The following is a 24,824-nucleotide window of genomic DNA, read 5'->3' as shown; positions in this document are numbered from 1 at the left end:
CATCTATTGTACTTTCTGAGCTGTAGTTTCTTTTAACCCCTGTGCTGTGTGAACAGAAATGTCTGAGCTGTGTTTGGTTTTGGTGAGGCTCTACCAGATAATGCCTCGTATCCAACGTGCTCCGAATGTAACTACGGTTACCATTTAGGTTCATGCTCGGGTTTATCCAAAACCGCTTTCAAGTCTAAGGATGACGCGATGAAAAAAAAAACATGGAAGTGCCAGACATGCGTCGTCTCAGCTGCTCGTAGGAATCAGTCTGCGGGGAGTGGCCTGAGAGATGAAAAAAGCACTCGAAAAAGTGCTCATTCAAATTAACGAGAAGTTGGCTCAGTTACCAATAATCCAGAGCAGGGTGAATGCCCTTTTTTCTGTCAAAGAAACTGTCGACGAACTGCAGCACTCGCTTGAGTACCTGTCGGAACAGTATGACACGGTGCTTGCAGAATTAAAAAAGCGATCCACTGAAATCGAGAGCCTAAGAAAGAAAATTGATATTCTGAAATCGAGTGACAGTACGCAGGAAGTTTCCTAATTAAAACAAAACAAGTAAATGCTCTACAACATTACAGTAGACGGCATAATTTAGAAATACAGGGTGTGCCGGTTGTCGATAAAGAGGATTTGCTTGGAAGGATTAACAAACTGGCTAACAAACTTCGCCTTCCCGCGTTGACCCGCACTGACTTTGAGGCGTTACACAGACTGCCAGCTAAGCCTGAGAACAATCCCGCAATACTAGTTCGTTTCACTTCACGTGTTTTACGTGATGTGTGGATGTCCAAGAGAACTGAACTTAGAGATGCTAAACTTGCGGTTCAATTCAGAGACAATTTGAGGCCGCAGAACAAAATACTTCTCTGGATGATGAAGGCAAAGGCCCGGGAAATGCACTACGATTTTGTGTGGCAGAAGGATGGAAAACTTTTTGTACGTAAAGCTTCTGGCCAGCTTGCATTACGCATCGAATTCGAAGCGGATCTTGATAAAATTGCTTGAGCGCAGATAACTTCGCCGCGTTCTTGCTTTCCTTTTTTGCATTTCTGTTTTGATGGCTGACCACACTAAGAACAGTGTATAACAATGTTTCTTCGTGCAATTTTTTAGTATATAACGTGAGCCGTAGAGATGATATCTTGTCTGTTTTCCGTGTAAATATTAGACGCTTGAAGAGCAAACAACTAGAAATTGATTCATTTTTTGAGTCGCTTGACTACAATTTTACCTTCATGGCATTTACGGAAACTTGGTTTCACAATGATCAGGATGTTGTACACTTTTCTGGTTATAGATCAGAAGGTGTTTATAGATCCGATCGTAGAGGTGGAGCAACCTCTTTGTATATTAAGGATGGTATTATTTATGATGTGTTGGGTGAATTTTTCGGTGTTACGGCAAATTATGTATCCGTTGTTGTTAAGAGAATGGGAACAGTTATTGCTTCGGTTTACCGCCCCCCTACATATGATACTAAACCTTTTTTCGAATATATTACTTCCCTGTTTGAATATGTGTCTACAGTAATGTTGCCTATTGTTCTTGTTGGTGATTTTAACATTGATATATTGAGAAACACTACACAATCAGATCAATTATTAAACTTGATCGAATCATACTTCTGTGGAAATGTAATATATTCGCCAACTAGAATTACAGGATTAAGTGAAACCCTGATTGATTTGTGTGTTACTAAGATGTTATTTCTGGAATTTTCGCGAGCGATTTGAGTGGCCACCTACTCATCTTCTGCATCTTTCCTGCTAAAAACACAGAATATGCCGAACTCGTGCTGCTCCCATTCCTTAATTATTGTAGGTTTGATGTAACATCTCTCTCTGCTTTTCACTCAATGATCGAGCTTGTCGACTTGTCAAATTTTCTCGAAGAAAACCCAAGCATCTCAAACAATAGACTTCTGAAAGAGGTCAAGCGTTGCTAAGAAGAAGCTTTCCCTAAACGTTATGCGAAAATAAACAAAAAAGTAGAAAACCATGGGTAACAAGAGTTACATCAGAGAATTAAAGCACGAGATGTCATGTACCATCAATTTATTAATCTAAAAGATTTAGTGCTTCTTAACGAGTATAAGAAAGTGAGAAACAAGTTAAACTCTGACCTCAAGAAAGCTAGGGCTGAATATTATAAAAACAGATTCCTTGCTGTTTCCGATGACCCTAAAAAAAATTGAAACACATTACGTTCTCTAATTGGTCAAGAACAAAATACCATTCCTAGCACGTTGGTGAGTCATGGTGTCTCATACAGTAAAGAGGCTTTGTCAAATAAATTCAATTCATACTTCTTAACCTCTGGCGCATATTCGTTTTCTGCCAAGCAATTAAACGTTGAAAAATACATAGCTTTCTCTTGTATAAATTCTCTATTTCTATCGCCATGTAGTGAATTGGAGATCTATTCTTTTCTTATGGGGCTAAATAAAAATACTCCGGCTGGTAACGAAGAAATCAAAGCCATTCCAATAACTTTTGTTGCAAATTTACTTGCGGCACCTTTACAACTTATCTGCAACAGAGCGCTAGTTACAGGCATTTTCCCAGCTGCTATGAAAACTGAAAGGGTAACAATCTTACATAAAGGAGGCCCTATCAATGATTTCAATAATTACCTACCGATATCGGTGTTACCCTTATTCTCGAAAGTGTTAGAAAGCGTAATAAAAACAAGAATAACAAAGTTTCTCGATGATCATGAACTACTTGCCTGTGAGCTATTCGGCTTTCGAGCAAAGAAATCTACAGAAATGGCATTACTTAGCATTAAAGAACAAATCGCTCAAATTGTAGACAGCAAGCAGTTCACCCTGGGAGTATCTTTAGACTTTCGAAAGGCATTAGATTCGGTTATGCATGATATTCTGTTCAAAAAATTACCGTATTATGGCGTTCGAGGTATTGCTCCAGAGTTAGTACGTAGCTATTTAACAGACAGGTTACAATATACATGTGTTCACGGGTATAATTCCCAGTTAAAACTAGTAACACTAGGTGTGCCTTAGTGTTCTATACTGGGACCTCTATTTTTTATTATTTATATAAACGATATCGTTCATGTGCCAGTGGCTTCTTCTACAGTTATGTATGCAGATGATAGAAGTTTGTTCTTCTCTGGCAGCTGTCTAAAAGATCTTGAGAAGAAAGCGAGTGAATGCCTGGTCTCACTCTCTTGCTGGCTAGATTTAAACCAACTACAGTTGAATGTTAGTAAAACTAAATTTATTTTATTTAAAAGCAAAAACAAGGGTGAAGATTACATGATTTCTCTCTGGTTTAAAAATAATGAAATCCAAAGAGTCTCTTTGTTTAAATTTTAGGTGTACTTTTTAATGAGCACCTGAGTTGGACACCTCAAATAAATAAAGTACACGCCAATATGTCTCGATCGATTTCGGTTTTAAATAAACTTAGGTCTCTAGTTCCAAACTGGTTAGAGCTCCAGCTATATTATTCTTTGGTTCATTCCCATCTACATTACTGCCTTCTAATTTGGGGCACAACTTCAAAAACCAATCTTGACAGGCTGTTAGTTTTACAAAAAAGGTCTATGCACTACATAGAAAATCTGCAACCTAGAGAACATACTCCTCCATTTTTCGGCAAGCTTCTGATACTTACTGTCTACCAATTATAGAATCTTAAACTCAGCTTATATGTCATTAATGAAATAGGAAACACTATTTGCTCTTATTAGGAGCATTGCTACCCAAGCGATACTCCCTATGAACTACGCTTTGATCGTTTTCGATTGCCTTTTTTCAGAACAACATAGGGTAAGCAAACTTTATCGTATCAAATACCTTATCTACTCCACGAAAATAGCTTTGTCCATGAACTTTTGAAAGAACATAACACTAAAAACAGTGTGAAAAAAAAGTCAAGATGTACTTTCTTTCTTTTAAGAAGCCTTAATTGTATTCTTTATTATAAATATTTCTTTTGTGTCGTTCGTGCTTTCGCATATTAGATGAAAATTGCTCAATTTCTTTCTTTTCAAATGTATTTCTCTATGGTACTTAGGAATTCTGTCACAAATTTCTCCTTGTTGCATTATATATATATATATATATATATATATATATATATATATATATATATATATATATATATATATATATATATATATATATATATATATACTTATTTATTTATATTGGTACTGCAAATTGGTGATGACTGTAATGTGTTATTTTAAAACGTATGTGTCGACATCTGTTATACTTGTTGAACTTGAATTTTGTGTCCCCTCATTCAAAAGCCGAATAAAGTTTGTATCTTTTGTTCCGCTCACCTGAGCAAATGTATGTGTGGAGGGACCTTAGTCAGGCAGAGGTAATCTGCCTTTAGTTCCTTCAACTTAGGCAATCATTGTTTTTGTCTGAATAAACAGTGAATGAGTGAATGAATGAATGAATGAATGAATGAATGAATGAATGAATGAATGAAGTGGCTTGCGCCTCTAGGTGCCATTTCCCGCAAGATGTGACTACCTCGCAGTTTGAGGATTTCGAGAGTCAATCTCTCAACACAGCGGAGTTTGCGGAAACTTGGCGTAGCTATCGCTTAAGCCCGACTTACTACCAGAGACCACCGTACCCTCAGTGCTACCGTAACGAACGACCATACCACCAGCCAGCGAACGATTATGTTGTGCGTCGCACTCACGCAAATTACCCTGCCGACATGCCAACTCACGTCGAGGCGCAACGGCGACTTGGCCCAGCTCCTGTGTGCTACAACTGCGGCGTTACCAGGCACATATCAAGGTACTGCGATCGCTCATGAATACCACGCTACGAATAGCCCGGGATTCAGCAGCCTGGTGTCCCATCTTTTGAAAAATACTGGACCAGCCAACCACGACACAACAGCAGTTTCCGTCAGGGGCACTTGCGCAACACTTCTCTGGCCTCTGCCCAAAGTAAAGTGTGGGATTGGGCTAGTTGGTAATCCATATAAAACTTCTAGGCGCGTAAAACTTCAGACAACTAACATAAGAGACAAGGACGAGCGCACTGCGCTCGTCCTTGTCTCTTATGTTAGTTGTCTGAAGTTTTACGCGCCTAGAAGCTCTGCCCAAAGCCTGACATCACCTCCAGCACCTCAACTGCGCCGGTCACCGTCGCCCCGTCGCCACTACCTGTTTCCACATCAGGAGAACTAGGCAGCGCGGCTGCTGGGGGTGAGTTCGCTGGTGATTCGCCGCAAAAGACACCTCCACCGGTGTTTATGTTAAAAAACAGAGTGCAAATTTGTGTTGATAGGGTATATAAAATGGCTTTGGTGGGCACTGGAGCCACCGTATCGATCATTAGTGTTGCGTTCAAAGCTCGTTTGGGACGAAAAGTCATGTTTTTGTGGGAGAAAGCGATAAACTCCTGTGGCGTGGGTGGCAACTCGCTGTGTCCGATCGTTATTTGCACTGTGGCAGCGTCACTGAGTGATCAAGTGTGTGCGACAGAATTCACGGTTCTTCCACGGAGCACGCATGATATCATTCTGGGCATCTATTTCCTCCTCCGAATGTGTGGGGCCACTATAGATTGTCGAAATGGCGAGGTTATCATAAGCGACATTGTTCCTCATGAACTTTTTAGAATTCGGGCAAGGAAAACGGTGCTCTCCGAGTCTATGAAAATACCATTGTCCTGACCTTCTGTGCTTCATGCATTCCAGTAGTTTTTTCGCATATTAACGACAACACTACCAGCATCAGAAAGGACGATTGGGCGAACTGGTGCACTTCCATCTTAAACGGATATTCGCGCGACAAACAGGGGCAGGAAAGAAAAGACAAACTACAGCGCTGACTCACAACTAAAGTTTATTCCTAAAAGAAGCGTTGTATATGACATCTGGAAAAAAAGCAAAGCAAAGACAAGAAAAGAACCATCGCGCAAGCTCAAAGTGACAAAACTCTATAATTCGCTATGTGGCTAATGAAATGTGTGATCTATCTTGAAGATATGAAACTTCTGATATGAAATGATGAAGATTTGTTCATAAACAAATGTCTTGTTTCCATCGATAGTTCCATTAAGGTGTTGTCTTTTTATTTGAATTCCACTTTTGTTGGTTGGGACGGAAAAATTTTTCTACAGAAATCGGGACTATGCATTGGATCTAGTGTTGCGCCAGTTCTTTGTTACATTTTTTAGCCTATGTTGATAAAAAGATAGAACAGAGTATCGGAGACCTTGTTGTTAACGTCGTGCGCTACGTAGATGACTTTTTACTCATTGTCAAGACTTTTGACTTGCAAAGAAGAGTAACTGATATTCTGAAAGTGTTTGGGGAATGTGGTAATGGGCTGTTTTACGTGTGAATTGCCGGTCCGAAATGAGTTGCAATTTTTAGATTTAGGATTATTTTTGCACCGGGAGATCATTTTTGTTGGGAGTATTGTCCTAGGGCCGATAAGCTGTTGCTTGCTTTTTCATCTGATCACTCAAAAATAATTAGTGTTGCACACATTCAGTCTTCGTTGTTCAAAACCTGTCACCACAAAATGCAACAGAGCTTCGTAAAGCAGGTTCCACGACTTAAGGAAGTAGAATATTCTGAATGGCTCACCACGAGAACCTGAGAAAAAGTGGCAAAAAAGGTAAAGGGTGCGCAGAAGGAAACAGAAGTTAATCATTCTACAACTGCAAATGATGTAGCCGTGATTCTCTTATGTGCACAGGTTATCGCATGAGCTTAAAAACGTGGGCAATAGATACAAAGTGAATGTTGTTTTCAGCGCTCGTCACAAATTGAGTTTGAGTTTTGAGTTTGAGTTCATTCAATTGAGGCAAGTTTGTCCAGCTGTGCAAAGGAAATTAAACGAAGAAAATTGCGACAGGAGAAAAAAATGCACGATGAAACATAAGAGTAAATTCACTGAGTGTCGAACCAATGCAGTATACAAGTTACCATGTTCTTGCAACAAGGTTAACATTTGGATTTACAAGCCATCCAGTTGAGGAATATCTGGGCCCAGCAAGACACTGCTATAATAGTTAGAGGTTCGGACATTTGGCAAAAAATTGCCAAGGAAGAAGGCACTGCAAAATATGCGCCGAAGACCACCATCACAAGGACTGCAAATCGATAACACAACCTAAGTGTGCCATTTACAAGGGGCCCCACGCTGCGTCGTTCTCTGGATGCCCACAGAACAAGGCGGCTTCTCTTTATTATCAACATGACATCATCTACGGCCGCACGCAACAGCATGACGCGCCTGAGCCCAACATGAACACCATGAACTCAGCATGGCCTCCTCGACCGCAAGCACCTAAACACCAGGACCATGTAATGATGTACGCGCAAGCTGCAAGAGGACATTGAAAGCAAGGGAAAAGTGTGGGGACATCAACAAGCCAGCAGCAAAGCTCGACAAGAGTCTCAGGAGGGATCTCAAGAGAAAAGTAACCACGTGGTTAACATCCAAGAAAGCACTAGCACATCGCATTCAGTAAGTGTAACACAACCAGAAAACTCCTCTGTGTCAATAGCTCATATTGTCATACCAATGTTATTCTCGGTTTTAAAAGCCATACTAGCCGCGATCCCACAGGCTAACAACCTTCCTGACGTCAAAGCCATTTTGTCGATGGAACAGGTAGTGTTACAATTAGCCACAACAGTCACTGCGCAGGAAAAAATAATTGTTATCAAAATGTCGCGATCTTCCAATGGAATGCGAATAGTATTCGCCCTAAGTGTGCAGACTTCCGAAAATTTGTGGCTCAGAGCTCCTTTCCAGTGTTATGTATTGCAGAGGCCGGGGTAGACATCACTTTTCGGTTATCGAACTACGTTGTGTATATGTCCTCTAGATCTACAGGACCTAGCAGAGCGATGATATGTGTGAGAAAAGATCTGCCATCAGTACAGTTGAATGCTACATCATCGGATTATCCAGAATATGTAGCATGTGAGGTTAGATTTGGTCGAGTAAATATAACAGTAGTCAGTGTTTATCTCCAGCTTTCCACAAATATCTCGCTTTCTGCACTGACAGCACTTTTCCGAACGTACACGAAAGGTGTGATATATTGCGGAGATTTCAATGCTCACAATGTCACGTGGGGAAGTGCGTACTGCAATCGTCGCGGAAAGGACCTACAAAAAGCAATTCAGGATACTTCATTATGCTTGTTAAAAGACGGTTCAGTGACGTTCCTACGGGGTTTCAATTACTTGAGTTGCCTAGACCTCACGCTCTGCTCACATGATATTGCATCTGGGGCGTCATGGCGAACAGACATTGAAACAAGGGGTAGTGATCATTTACCTATCCTAATACAGCATCCAAAACTACACTTTACTAAATATAGGCCCTCAGCAAAGATAACTAACTGGCAAGCATTTCGTTATCACATATCACATCAAGCTGATACTGTTACTGACACTGACAGCTTAGTCTCACTCATAGAAAACAAATTAAATAAGTGTTCCAAGTTCGTTAAAATTCGTGAAGGTTACGTTGGAGTAGACGCTGAATACGAAAGACTTAGGGCCATTCGCCGCAGAGCTGAAAGAAAATACAGACGCACGGGTCTACTTGAAGATTACCGCGACTGTCAAAGAACGCATGACCGCATGAGACGACAACTGGATAGACCAGGCAAAAAGCGCTGGCGGGATTTCTGCACTTCGCTAACGCCATTTACACCCGAGTCAAAATTATGGAATGTTCTACGCTCTTTAAGTGGGACAGTAACACATCAACAACCATTTAAAGCCTTAGCTTTAGTGAAGAATGTACCGGAAACAACCGTTGCAGATGAATTTTGTCAGCATATTACACGACCTAGTGCCGCCGGGCACACGCCTAAATACATTAAGTCTGTTGGGGATATTAAAGCATTGATTACTTTTTCTCTCAATACACATCATGATGACCTAGTTCATCCGTTTTCACTGCAAGAATTAAATAATGCTCTTGCAGTGTGCCGACAGAGGACAGCAGCTGGTCCTGATGGGATACATATGCAGCATTAAAGAACCTGGGTCCTGTGGCCACATATACTTTGTTGAAGATATTTAATAATGCATGGACAACAGAGTACCTTCCACCCTCCTGGAAAGTTGCGAGAGTGGTCCCAATTCTCAAACCCGGAAAAACGCCTTTATCCATAGATTCTTTCCATCCTGTCAGCCTGACTAGCTGTCTTTGTAAACTTATGAAAAAGATGATAGACGCTAGACTTCAGTGGTGGGTGGAATGTACGAACGTGCTTCCAGAAAATATGGCAGGCTTTCGTAAACGCTGCTGCACCATGGATGCCATTCTAGACATTGTAACTTATGTAGACCATGAGAGGAGCTGTGGAAGAATCGTCGTTGCAGTATTTTTAGATATAAAGCGAGCATTTGACACAACCAGCAACGCTCAAGTACTACACGGTTTAATTCAGTTGGGAATAGTAGGCAGGACACTAAGATGGATTGCAGAATTTCTAAGAGACAGGAAAATCTTCATTGACACGGCTGACGGTAAAAGTAAAGAGCATGAAGTTAGTCAAGGAGTCCCACAGAGTAGCGTACTAAGCTCATTTTTATTTAATTGCGTTATGGCTGAAATATCCCATATCTTACCTACTAGTTTGAAATATTCCATATATGCAGACGATCTGTGCATTTGGGCATCAGACACGGGCGTTCAAGCAGTTCAGCAAAAACTTCAGGATGGGCTGCCAATAATCAATGGCTTTTTTAAGAGCAGAGGCATGATTCTTTCCCATGAGAAAACATCTGTACTTCCGTTCACAAGGAAATGCCTTAAGAAATTCAAACTTCAGATAGACTCTCAGCGCTTACAACTTGTGCGGCAGCACACATTTTTAGGGGTTATTTTAGACAGACGTCTGTCTTGGGCACCACAGATAAAATCATTAGAGGACAAAGTCAACTCCCTAATCAATATATTACGGCGACTGACCGGAGTGAGATGGGGTAGTTCATGTTCTTCTTTATTGCGTGTACATTCAGCGATAATTCGACAAAGAATAGCTTACTCTGCCCCGGTTTTACATGAGATATCACGTAACTTAGAGGAGAGGATTCAAAGATTGTTGGCCAGAAGCCTTCGTATATATCTTGGTGTACCGCGAGCATCTGCCAGTGCTTTAGTAATTGCGGAGTCTCGACAACCGACTTTCTATGCTATGAGATTTGCGGAAACTTGCCGGCATTACCCTCGGTTGGCAACTCAACACGCTAATCATCCCCTATACCGAGCTATTCAGGAGAGATCAGCTGCAAGAATGCATAAAAATATACTAGAATTCAAGAGTTTACTGCCTACGCACGAATACTGGCCTCCATGTGCATCCCACCCACCATGGCGACTCTCTATCCCAGATAATACAACTTCGATTCCAGGAATAAATTGTAAGAACGATCTGCCCATAATCGTAATAAAGCAATTAACTTTAACACACCTTTATACTATCTATGAAGACTATATTCACGTGTACACCGACGGATCATGTCTGACTCAAAGCTCTACGTCGGCATTCTTTGTACCTGCATACCAAGCAAGAAAAGCTTTCAAACTCAGCCATTTCACAACATCCACAACGGCAGAACTCTATGCAATACTCTGTGCTTTACGCTTCATATGTTTACAGCCAGGTCCACTTCGATGGGTAGTTATCAGTGACTCACAGTCCTCATTAGTTTCTTTAAAAAGAATCAGCTTGGGAAACAAAGCTAGTGAGCTCGCATATGAAATACAGAGGACATACGCTATAGCAAAAGATTTAAACCACACTATAATGTTCCGGTGGGTGCCAAACCACTGTGGAATCACAGGAAACGACATAGCTGATCACATTGCAGATGCAGCACATGAAGAAAATAATATATCACTGCTACCTCTATCGATGAGCGATGCACGTTGTCTTATAAATAAGGCGAGCTGTCAGCTGTCTAGAGAAACCTGGTTCAAAAATGGTGCGCAAAACTCTCTGTTGTATAACATCGATCCCGTTATAGAATTGAATATTCCGTTAAAGGTTAGCCGATCGGTAGAAACAGTCATCTATAGGCTTCGACTTGGTACAGCCTACGCGAAGGCTTTCCTGTATAGAATAAGGAGAGCTGGCAGTCCAGCTGCTCATGTGGAGAAGCTCAAGAAGGCGTGGAGCATATTCTTCTGCATTGTAAAAATTATGACGTTCCTCGAAAGAACCTTTTTCAAAAACTTAATTCTTTGGATAAGTGACCTCCATCAATTGCAAAAATCTTGGGTCCATGGCGAAAAGGAAAGCTACAAGCCACTGCAGCACGTGCAGTCGTCCACTTTCTGGAGGAATCAGAAATAGCTAAAAAGTACTAAACAAAAAACAAATGTTAACCGCGGTATGTTTCGAAACAGTATTTTCCTGCTTCACTGCAATATTTTTGGGAAAACCTTCCTGAAAACATGTCAGTATTTAAGTGACAAGAACACCTTACACGTTTTATTGAACTTTCACGTTTTTGTGTGAACACTTAAATTGGTGTGATTACTTGTGTGGATTTCTTTTGTTTCTTTACAAACTCAGTGTGGTGCGGACATAGTTCTACGCAGTGTGGACTCATTTCTGTCTGGTGTGGACACTCATTGTGGAAAAACGTGAACTCATTGTGTAAGTGTTGTGCTATGTACATATGTATAGCCTTGTGTTTGCTAATGAATGTGCGATGTTGACTTTTGTGCAAGAGAAGAGGAGTAGCCGGCGCCACGCATTGGCACCAACCTCTCCTTACATACATTTAATAAAAAAAGGTTAACATTGGGCAAACTAGACGATGCGTGAATATAAGAATCCAGAAGAATGCGCGTATATTGTAAAAATGGCACAGGTTCTAATTTAGCCATTCATTGTCACAGAAATGGGTGTGATCCTTATTTTAATAAGACGGAATTTTTACGATGCCGCAGAGACCAACTGGCCGAGAAACCATGGAAGCTTTTTATGTCACTGGAAGGTGATAAGTGCATCAGCCAGCCTTGTCTAACACTATCAGGTGCAGAAGTTTCATATCTTACAGATAGCTTGCACGTTTCATAAGCCACATGGTGATGTACTGAACTTTGTCACTTTGAGCTTGCGCGATGATTTTTTTCTTGTCTTTGCTTTGCTTTTTTCAGATGTCATATATTCCGCTTTTTTGGGGAATAAAGTTTAGTAGCTAGTGAGCGCTGTAGTTTGTCTTTTCTTTCCTGTCCCTATTTTTGTCGCACTAATATTCATTTAGGATGTAAACAATATCAGGTTCAACGCGCTAGTGAAGCCTTTTCATCTAAGTTGTATAAAGAACAACACGTGGTAGCCCACAGCATAGTGTCAGTGGGAAAGTCGTTCGGAACTTTGGACAATAAATTGTTCATATAAACCAGTGCTGGTAACAGGACTTAAGCTGGGCTCGTTTAGAAACTACTCGCCCGCAACAGTAGCTGTCCTCTGTGATGTTCGACGTGATAACTAAATGACCACCTGCTAAGACAGTTCCAAAATTTTACCTATGGTTGTTAATTCACTGCCTGCCGACAAGCGCAGTATGCTTATGGACGTTTTGTTAAAATACTTGCAAGTTTTTTATTTATCCCAGAGTGATCATACACCTTCGATTCCTCCATGCCGTACACGTCACAGGATAAATACATAAACGGCACAGCGAATCCGACAAAAATCATACCGAGTATAGCCATCCGACTGCAAAGTAATAGACGATCAATTTCGTGAAATGCTCCAAAAAGGCATCATTCACGAATCACCGAGCCCTTGGGCAGCTCCTGTGATTCTTGTGGAAAAGAGAGCCGTTACCTGAAAATTTTGTGTTGACTGTCACCGTCTGAACTCCATCACGAAAAAAAAATGTTTCTCCTCTTCCACGAATCGATGACGCCTTGGACTGTCTTCATTCAGCGTTCTACTTTTCGTCTATCGATTTACGTTCAGGCTATTGGCAGAGCACTATGCATTTAGAGGACATAACTCCGGATGGACTTTATGAATTTAACGTGATGCTGTTTAGATTATGTAATGCTCCTGCCACATTCGAAAGGTTCATGGATACGATTCTGCATGGCCTAAAATGGAACGTCTGTATGTGCTACCTAGATGACATCGTGATCTTCAGGCGCACATTTCAGGAGCACAACAAACGCGTGTACAATGTTCTGGAATGCATTAGAAAAGCTGGCCTCGTACTTAATTCAAAGAACAGTCATTTCGGTGACCGACAAACCTTGGTACTTGGGCACATCGTGAACAGAGATGGTATCAGGCCTGATCCAAGCAAGACAGCAGCTGTGAAGGCGTACAAACCATGTCGCTCAACGAAAGAGCTTCGTAGCTTTCAAGGCCTGTGCTCGTATTTTCGCCGATTTATTCTCGTATTCATTGACGTTGCCTTCCCCTTGACCAGTCTGCTACATCAAGGTGCTAGTTTTGATTGGACACATGACTGTGAGACGCCCTTCAACCAACTCATGTTCTTACTCACGTCGCAGACTATTCTCCGACACTTTGGCCCTTCTGCCCCGACCGAAGTTAATACTGACACCAGCGGCATTGGCATAGGGGCAGTTCTAGTACAACCCTGCTATGGAAAGGAACATGCCATTGCATATGCCAGTAGAACTTTAAGTAAACCGGAACGAAATTACACAGTCACTGAGCAAGAGTGTTTGGCACTCGTTTTCGCTGTACAGCGAGTCCGTTCATACCTGTACGGTCGTCCCTTCCAAGTGGTCACAGACCATCATTCCTTGTGTTCGCTTGTAAGCCTTCGAGACCCACCTGGTCACCTTGCACGCTGGGCCCTCCACTTGCAAGAGTATGAGTTCACGGTATTATTCAAGAGCGACAGGAAGGACGCTGGCACTGATTGCATTTCGTGTATGCCGCTTACTATAACAATTCGCGATGCCGACTATTTCGATCACCTCATTGCGTCACTGACTCCAATATTATCGGACAAGACCACCTTTGAAAATGAGCAGCAGAAGGACGTCAGCTTGGAGCCGTTATTTGCTGACGCACGAGCCTCCACTTTGGCAAGCCCCTTTTGCGTTCGTCAAGGATTACTTTACAAGAAAACCTTCTCGGCCACGGGTTCCTGCTTCTTGCTAGTGGTTCCAAACACACTCCGTTCCTCTGTTCTGCGCGCTATGCACGACGACGCAACTTCGGGTCACATGGGAATGACGCGAACTCTCCTTCGTACACAAGAGTGATTTTACTGGCCACGCATGCACCCGTTAGTTAAGCAGTACGTGACCAGTTGTACTCAATGCCAGACGCACAAATCAGTCACGACTGCCCCGCCCGGACTTCTACAGCTTGTGAGGCCTCTCAGCACTCCATTTGAGCAAATTGGCATTGACCTCGTGGGTCCTTTTCCGCGCTCGTCAAAAGGCAACCGATGGATTGTAGTGTGCGCCGATTATTCACTACTGCGAAATGGCCACCCTAGCATCCGCGACTGCTCGCCAAATATCCTCCTTTCTCCTGTACTCCATTGCTGCGACAGGTTGGCCACGTTTAAGTAGCCCACCGCAATCATCATGGCACGAGCACCAGGCAAAACCCGGCTGGCATGCGCCACGTGCTCATGCGCTCAGTCTACGTGGAAAAGAAAGACAGTTGGATCTGTGCAACTCGACTACTTGGACTTCGACGACTATAGTCATTAGAATTGTGGGCACAAGTTTGCCCTAATAAAGAGGCTAGTTTCCTTAGCCTGTCTGCATCAGCATTGCCAAACTCGTTCGTCGTTACAATATATATACATATATATATATGTACATATATATATATATATATATATATATATATATATATATATATATATATATATATATATATATATATATATATATATATATATATATATTTCTCAGATCTCAATAAAACACGAAAAACGAGCCCTTATGTATACACTTCTTCCCCTTATTCGTTAACAATGGTCTCGTACTGACAGACTTGGTGCCGTTCGGTTGTATACGAGGGACTATTGGTCAGCTTCCAGCTCGTAATAGGTTCACGTGCTACGTGACACCAAAACATGCTCATAAAGAGTGTGCCACACTCGCCGTCATGGCAACTGGTTGATTGATTTGTGGGGTTTAAGGTCCCAAAACCACCATATGATTATGAGAGACGCCGTAGTGGAGGGCTCCGGAAATTTTGACCACCTGGGGTTCTTTAACGTGCACCCAAACATGGCAACTGGTGGCACTGACTGACACTCCCACGTTTAAATTCACATAGATACACAATAAAGTGGCTGGGGAGATAGCTGTCGTGGTAGCTGAGTGGTGTAGCATCGAACGCGTTTTTCGAAGGTCGCAGGTTCGGATCCTGCCCATGGCAAGTTATCTTTTCATCCACATTTCTGTCTTCACATATACGTTACAATTGGCCTAATAACTTCCCCTATATTTTCCTTGGCATTATTGTCTGTTAGATCTAATTAATATTGTGTCTAAGCACGAAAAAAGGAGCCCTCAAGAATACACTTATTTCCCTTTATATATATATATATATATATATATATATATATATATATATATATATATATATATATATATATATATATATATATATTGTGGGCATTTAGTATACCAATCCTCTTCATCTGTACATTATCATCATTATCATGTGCTGCTCATGCATCCTCATCTTGGTCCGTTCATCTCAGCTGTCGGCTGCCGGTTCTTCGGGCCTAATAAAGGTCTTTCAAACCAAGACTTCATACGTGGTGGAGCGTGCTGTTGGACCCCCCGTCATCCTCTCGACCACTCTACCCCCTGGAGCTACGTTCAGGTCGCCGCTTGGGCCAGGTGTCCGGAAATATGTCGCACCAAGAAGAGGTCGGTGCTGCAGCCGTTCCCACTCCGCCACCGCGTGCCGCGCCTTTTCACGTCATTAACAGCCTCCAGCGTGAGCCCCATCCCTTCGCTGGTATGCGCGGGGAAGATGTGGAGGAATGGCTGGACGATTTTGAACGTGTCGGCGCTTCTAACCGGTGGGATAACACCTACAAACTCGCTTACGTGTCATTCTACCTCACGGGTGTCGCGAAGACGTGGTTCCTCAACCACTACATCGACATCCCCGACTGGTCAGCCTTCAAAGAACAGCTTCGCCATGTCTTTGGCACACCGGCTGTTCGTTCAGCTCTCGCAAAGAAAGCTCTTGCGACTCGGAAACAGCACATCGGGGAGTCGTATACATCCTACATCGAGGATGCCCTTTCACTTTGCCGCCGGGTTGACACCCCAATGACAGAGTCAGACAATGTACGCCAGCTTCTTAAGGGGATTGGACCCGTCGCATTCAATGCCCTTGCAATCCAGAATCCGGCTACCGTTGCTGACGTTGCGACAACCTGTCAGCGCCTCGAAGAACTTGAGTCGATGCGCCTACAACCGGACAGTGACGCGGCCCGTATTACGACTGATCCAAACCTACGAGAAACGATAAGGGTGATAATAGGCGAAGAATTAGAATCAATGGGATTCACACTACCTTCAGTATGTACCATTCAGCCTTCTTCAACGTCATTGCGGGATGTCATCAGGGAGGAGCTTACGTCCATGACCCATATGGCCCACCTGCAGCCCACTGTCGGCTTTCGACAAATTGAAGAGTGCCCTCACGACCGATCCTGTACTTTCTCACATTCACGATGGTGCACCGACCTTCCTCCATACAGACGCTAGCGGCCACGGTTTAGGAGCCGTGCTCCTCCAGCGCGACAACTCTTCGCGAGAGCGAGTCGTTGCGTACGCCAGCCGCGTCCTCTCCGCAGCCGAGAGGAACTACACGATCACCGAGAAGGAGTGCCTCGCCATCGTTTGGTCAGTGCAGAAATTTCGTCCCTATCTTCATGGCCGCCATTTCACCATCGTGACCGACCACCATGCTTTATGTTGGCTTTCGACACTCAAGAACTTGTCGGGACGCCTCGGCCGCTGGATTCTACGCCTACAAGAGTATGATTTTGACATCGTATACAAGTGTGGCAGAAAGCATAGCGATGCCGATGCTCTCTCTCGCTGCCCACTACCAGCGGCTCCCCTCAGCGTTTCCGCAATCACTTTGCAGAACACGCCCTCGGAGACCACGTCTACGGCGGTTTCCTCTCTCGCCTCTATGGACCAGCTGCCTTCGGACGACCCGCACGATTTTTCTTCTCGACAGCTGGCTGACCCCTACTGTCGACGTATTATAGGCTACCTCACTGGCAGTTCCCGTCCACCTAATGCGAGGCTCCGTCGCCAACTCTCGCAGTTTAAGCTGGACAACTCGGTGCTGTATCGCAAAATTTACCATCCTGACGGTCAGCGCTGGGTTCCCGTTCTACCCCGATCGCTTCGGTCCGAAGTCCTCAGAGCACTTCATGACCATCCGACGGCAGGTCACCTTGGTTACCACAAAACCTACGATCGCCTTCGAAGTCGGTTTTATTGGCCAGGTATTACCACTAGTGTAGCTCGGTACGTTGGGTCCTGCACTACCTGTCAATCTAGAAAAACTACCCACATCTGCTCCAGCCGGTACACTACAGCCTCTTCCGTGCCCAGCCACTCCATTCGAAGTTGTAGGCATCGATCTTTATGGCCCCCTTCCAGTCAGTGCTGCTGGAAACCGATGGATAGTAACAGCCGTTGACCATTTGACGCGCTACGCCGAGACGGCATCCGTCACTACCGGTTCAGCTTCTGAAATTGCCGATTTCATTCTCCGAGCCATTATACTGCGTCATGGTGCTCCACGTGTATTGCTCAGTGACCGTGGAAGGGCCTTCCTTTCACAACTAGTGAACGAACTTCTTCGCGCTTCTGGCACAACTCACAAGACTGCCTCTAGTTATCATCCCCAAACTAACGGCCTCACTGAGCGATTCCACCGCACTCTTTCTGACATGATCGCCGCCTACATTCAACCGGACCACAAGAACTGGGATGTAGTCCTACCATTCGTCACTTTCGCCTACAATACGGCTATTCAGCGGACAACCGGCTACTCACCATTTTACCTAGTTTATGGGCGCTCCCCTACTTCTCTCCTGGACGTCTCTTTCTTTACTTGCCATGTGGATTCATCTCCATCCTCTTCAGAGGAATACGTTTTACGGCTCGCAGAGAGCCGCCAACGTGCTCGTATAAACACTGAAGCCCGACAGCAAGACAGAAAGCTGGTTTATGATGAATCCCATCGTGCTGTATCCTTTCAACCTGGAGACGAAGTGCTTCTTTTAACGCCTATTCGCACACCTGGTTTGTGCGACAAATTCCAGCCACGGTTTATTGGGCCGTACACAGTTCTTGAAGAAACTTCACCAGTGAATTATCGTGTGACGCCACTTGTAGCCCCAGCTGATCGCCGTTATCGAACTACTGAGGTCGTCCATGTCTCGCGTATGAAGCCCTTCATGCGACGTTCTTTGTCCCCTTGACTTGCCGCGGCCAGGCTGGCCGTTTTCACGTGGGGGGAATTAGTGTGGGCATTTAGTATACCAATCCTCTTCATCTGTACATTATCATCATTATCATGTGTTGCTCATGCATCCTCATCGTTGTCACGTAGCATCATCATCTTGGTCCGTTCATCTCAGCTGTCGGCTGCCGGTTCTTCGGGCCTAATAAAGGTCTTCCAAACCAAGACTTCATTATATATATATGTATATATATATATATATATATATATATATATATATATATATATATATATATATATATCTATATATATATATATATATATATATATATATATATATATATATATATATATATATATAGGGATTACATGCAAAAGAATAACTTCGGTTACCGCGAGGTTACGAGTGTAAAAGTAGATGCGCTTTCACATAACTATTTATTCAGCCGACGTTTCGACGGGAGCCCCGTCTTTTACAAGGCATAATAATATTTACACATTTTCGTACCTTCTTATAGTTTCTCGAGACAGGAGGGGAGGAGACCGAAGAAAAATATTAACAACAACAACAAAAGAAAAAGGAGGAAGAAATGTTAGATACAAGCAAGAGAGACGCGGTGGGGTATTAGGAACGGACGGCAACTCAACAGAGTAAGGCGAACGTAAACGGGCAATGCCATCTCTGTCAACAATACCTTCCACGCACCCACCCTTCCCCCAAGTGAATGGTCTGACCACCGTTTCTCTATTTCACCTTCTGGTGCAATCCACAGGTGTCTTGCCCTTCTTTGAAGTTTACGACAAATCGGTGGGGATAGCTTAAATACTTCAAGGGCATCTTGGTGGCGTCTGAAAATATGAAAAAGCCGTTAATTGTGGCACCACCATCAATATTCATTATATGCATTGGTTTCTGTCAGCGAAGGAAAAGCAGAAGAAAAAAAGAAAAAAAAGCGAAAGAGGGAGAGGGACTGTACGACATCCGGGACGACTTATCTGTGCATTCCGGCTGTGCTTGAAGCGGCAAACCATTTCTTTATTGTCAGATGCATGCGCTAAAAGCTTTGTTAAGATTTGATATGCGGGGTTTAACGTCCCAAAACCACTATATGATTATGAGAGACGCCGTAGTGGAGGGCTCCGGAAATTTAGACCACCTGGGGTTCTTTAACGTGCACCCAAATCTGAGCACACGGACCTACAACATTTCCGCCTCCATCGGAAATGCAGCCTCCGCAGCCGGGATTCGAACCCGCGCCCTGCGGGTCAGCAGCCGAGTACCTTAGCCACTAGACCACCGCGGCGAGGCCAAGCTTTGTTAAGAAGTAATATTATTGTTGCAATGGGAGGCTAGGGGCACAGTACTGATTAGAGAGGAGTGTTTTCATCTTTTAGTGATCGTAACGCTGACAGAGTGCCTGGGTGTTCATTTATTTTGTTTTTTCTCGTGTTGAATTTGTAGATAAAGTAAGATTCCTGTTGTTCCCGTTTTCTGATTGTTGGAAAATTGCTTTCTAATAGTGTAACCCTCATATCATCAAAGCTGTGGTCTTTTAATGTACTGTGTTTTGAAAGTGGAAGGCCTGGCAGGAAATGTACATGTGTCCGATGGTTGTTGAATCTAATTCTAAACGGAGTGTCTGTCTGGCCCACGAATTGCATGTTACATACCCCACATATCAGAAGGTATATGACGTTCTCCTAGTGACAGTCCAGTGAGTGGGTGCTTTCTGCCACTGTCGTCTGCATGTGTTTGCATACTTTGCATCTGTTTTTTTTTACAAGGGCGACGCCTTGTTTGAGCTTTCACGCCTCTCTTTCACTTTATCAAATGATACTTTATACTTTTCGACTGCCTGTATACCACACAAGGAGGAGAAGTGAAAATTTTGGATAGTCGCACGCTCTGTTCCAATATGGTGAAGTGTTTTCTTAGGACCTTGTTCATCTTCGGTGGGTTGCTCGTGAAAGTTAATAGCAAATTTTTGTTACGGTGCTGGTCGGCATCTTTTTGGTGGTGTAGAAGAGTCTGGCGGTACAGATTTTCCGTTTTGTTATGGCGTCATCAATAATAGCTGGCGGGTATTCTTGATGAAGGAGTACTTCGTGCATATGTGTGTTGTTTTTGTGGACATCCTCGGTGTGGGAGCAGATTCGTCGAAATTTGGGTGCTTGGGAATGCTGGTCTTGCAATGTCCTGTTTGGCAGCTTTTGTAGTGCAGGTATTGTTGCCTGTCCGTAGGTTTTCTGTATACGCTAGTTACCAACACACCATCGTCCATTCGAATAAGTACAACAAGAAAGCTCATTTCAGTTTTAAAGTTGGAGTGTGTAAAGTAAATGCTGGGGTGCACTTGGTTAAATGCCTGTATAAATTTGAGCAGCTGGTTTTCCGAATGTATCTAAATCATGAATATATCATCTAGGTACCGTTTATAGATTAAAGGTTCGATATCACAAGATGAAAGAAAATTGGACTCTATATGGTGCATGAATATGTTAGCGTAGTTTGAGCCATTGTTTTACCCATTCTCCTGCCGTCGATTTGAAGGTAGTACTCATTGTTAAATTCAAAGCTGTTCAATTCTAGTACAAGTCTCGTTAAAATTTCAATTACTTTTTGCTTGAATATACGATAGGGTTGTGGGCGCCATACGATTCAACAAGTGCCCTCACAGCATCGTCATGTGGGATATTTGTGTAGAGTGAAATAACATCCAATGCTACGAGAAATGCACCGTCTGGAATTTGCACGTCCGATATTTTCCGAAGGAAATGGTTTGTGTCACGCAAGATGGACTCGTGTGTGTGTGGTATGTCTTTGATTAAAGAGTCAATACAACTGGAAATGCGTGCTGTTAACGTTCCCGTGCCCGATATAATGACTAGGCCAGGGTTTCCCTCCTTATGAATCTTCGGCAGCATGTAAAAACGACCAGACACCGAATGTAGTGTAGTAAGTGCCTTTTGAAGCTTTGAATCAATGGCGCCTTCACGTGGGAGATCCTCTAGGGTTGTTACAATAATATTTTTGTGCTCGGTGATAGGGTCTGAGTCGAGGTGTTTGTAGAATCAATTTTCACTTAGTTGTCGCCCGCCTTCCTCGATGTAGTTCGATTTATTCAGAACAACAATCGCGCCTCCTTTGTCTGCTGGTTTAATGACGAGATCTTCGCGGTTGCTCAATGCGAGCAGTGCCTCTGTTTCTTTTTGATATTGCTACAGACGTTGTTTGAGACGAACTGAGGCAGGTTATACGAGAGCCAGAGCGTGAGCTGCAGCCGATTCAACCTATCCAAACATACTCTGAAGTTCTAAAACAACCTACGGTACGTACCAATGCAGCAGTTGCGATAACAGCGACTCCTCTTCCGAAAGAAAGCAATATACACATTTACACGAGTGACGGGGAGTAAATCTCGAAGTAGACACCATCCTAATCATCGGCATGTTTATTGAAGCGAATGTGGGAACGGCACCGCTCTGCGAAGATTGTCGCCAAGACTGACAACGCTTTTCGACTCGTCAAAAGAATCTCCGGGAGACATAGAGGCCTTAAGGAAGACAATTTGTTAAGGCTCATTAATGCGTTTGTGCTCTGCCACTTTACCTACACCGTTGCCATGCACAACTGGCTTAGGTCGGAGTAGGACAAGCTCGACGTGATTATCAGAAAGATTGTCAAGAAAGCGCTGGGGCTTCCTGTACGCACACACACCGAGTACTTGCTCGCGCACGGTGTGCACAACTCTGCTGCCGAGATAGCGGAAGCGCAGCAACGCTCGCAGCTGGCTCGGTTGTCCACTACGACGACTGGTCGGCGCATACTTGGCGAGCTAGGTTTTACCCTATGGAGCTGGAAACAAATAGCGTGCGTATATCAAAACATACAGAGGAAAACGTCATTGTTGCCCCAACACCCCGCAACACTCACCCTGTACACAATGAGGGACGTCGTCGGGCAAGGGCAACGGCTCTACTGAAGCAACTGGGGAAAGGTGGCATAAATGCAAGTTTCGTTGGCTTCAACATATTGAGACAGCAAGAAGTTCGCAGCGGTGGTCGAGGACCAGACCTGCTCAACTACGAACTGCACCACGGTACGCACAACAATTCCTGCAGGTGGCCGAACAAATGACCATCGCACTCGCTCTGCTGAATGGTCGGTACGTAGAGGTGTACAGCGACTCCAAATCCTCAGTGAGAGACTTTCAAAAGGGCCGCAGATCAACACAGGCAGCCAAGATCTTGAACAGCTCCACTAGCGATACGATTGTTCTTCACACCATATATGGGCTCCCCGCGCATGTCAGTGCGGGGTTCAGTGCAACGCCGTAAACGGCGTTGCACTGAACCCGAACGAGTCGGCCCCCACAGCAGCCCGCGCGCTCATTGACTGCGCTGCTCTCGATCTGGGCGACGGCTCCAATGCCGACGACGTAGGACATAAAGACACAATTACTACACACGAGATTACCAAGTATTACTATTTGGCGAGGCGGGCATTCCAAATGCCACATTCAAAACTCAATAGAGCACAGGCCGTCTCGTTGCGCTTACTCCCAACCCATTCGTACTCTTCGTTAGCATACCTAAATATAATTTATCCTCACAAATTCCCCGATGCCGCCTGCGCCGCTTGTGGGCAGACCGCTACATTAGCACACATGCTCTGGGAGTCGGGGTCACTTAGACCGACTTATAGCGAACCCGAGTGGGATGCACTTCTGCACAACCCAGAACTTCAGGACCAAATCCTGGCCGTACAGTGTGTCAGCGACAGGGCCGTCAAGCTAGACCTGCCGGTCCCCACGTGGGAGTAGCCGGGTGACGCATGGCAACCTCGGCGTCTGCACTGGACCATAATAAAGTTGTTCTCACCCACTCACTCACTCACTTCCTTTGTTGCCTCAGCACACACGTAATATCCGTTTTGAAGGCAAGGAGAGTCACTTGCCCTTTGCGTGGCACTTCAGCGGCGTTGGCATTTCGGCGGTACAGCAGCCAGCAGTTTACAATTACAACATCAAACAGATGAAAAAATAGCCTCCTGTACCCTTTTTTTAACGTAGTTGGATGCGGTAAAGGGCCACAATAATGTCCATGAGGTCTGCGCCAACCATGGATTCTCAGTAGACCGCTACAATGACAGGACGAGACACGTTCACTGTTGTTCGTGTCTTTTTGTCAAAGCGCTCGAAGGGTTGTTCCGGCGATGCAGAAGCAAATGCAGACAGTAGGGACACGTGACGGTTGTCGAACCACTTCGCGGCCCTCATCACTCTTTCAAATGTTGTTGCCATCTCAAAATAGGAGCCACGGCCTTTGTCCTAGAGTTCTTTTTCAGATGGAAGTTTGCATCCTTTCAAACGAGCGTCCTGAACTGTGCAAACAGAACTTGTGCCAACTTTTTTCAGTATCACCTGCAATGCACACTGCAAAACCAGTTGTCAAAGTACAGAATGTAGTTGAGGTCACGAGGTATTACACTTCCCATTCGGAGAACGATATTGCCACTGGCGCCGATGTCAGGAAAACCTGGTTGTGGAAGAATCTTGCCCGTGTATACCTCAAAGTTATGCATGAGTCCGCATTCATCCCAGAGAAGGAAGAGTTTGTAACCCCACTTTTGGGGTTTGTTTGGCAAGCATTGCTTCAGTGAGCTGCGGCCTTTGAAAGGGACTAGCTGCTCATCGACCCACAGGTTTTGTAATTTCGGTAGTTCACGACATTTTGCGACCAGGTGATCCAGCAGGGGCCGTACTTTGTACAGCCTATCACGCTCTGGGTCATCTTTGTCTGACGCCTCCTGGCTGTCGTTGAAATGGAGGAACTGTTTCAATTCCTCCCATTGGTTCGTGGTCATGGTGTTGGCGACTTGATCAATACAAAATTTCTCGGACCAGTACCTGCGTGCTTGAGGCAGTTTTCATAATAGACACAGCGAGAACTCTGCCCATAAACTGTTCCAAATCATTGACTGTCATAGATGTGATTTTGTTGGGGTTTCTCCGAGCACTGTAGAGTAACGACTGCTCACAGGTGAAAGAGAGGAAGTCCATGTCAAAAAATCTGAAGTAATCGATGGGGTCTCCACCGGTGATGGACATGGAGGCGCATCCTTCCACTTTGGCATGGCACGACCAATCGGGTCTTGCACAGCGCTCCATGCAGGATGATTTTTCGAAGGCTTCGTAATCCTTTCAAGTTCATCGTCATTATCATCTCTGCTTGGTGTGTTAGATATCTAACCTTGGCGATCCTCTGAGACACCTGCAAAAAATTAACAGAAAGTGGATACAACATGAAACTAGAGCCAAGAAAAAGCAAACCAAATTATAAGATGCTTCTTGAATTATTCTTATATATTCACATTCAC

Source organism: Rhipicephalus microplus, chromosome 1, assembly GCF_043290135.1.
Source record: "Rhipicephalus microplus isolate Deutch F79 chromosome 1, USDA_Rmic, whole genome shotgun sequence".
NCBI classification, from domain to species: Eukaryota; Metazoa; Arthropoda; class Arachnida; order Ixodida; family Ixodidae; genus Rhipicephalus; species Rhipicephalus microplus.
This window is presented reverse-complemented; position numbering follows the sequence as displayed.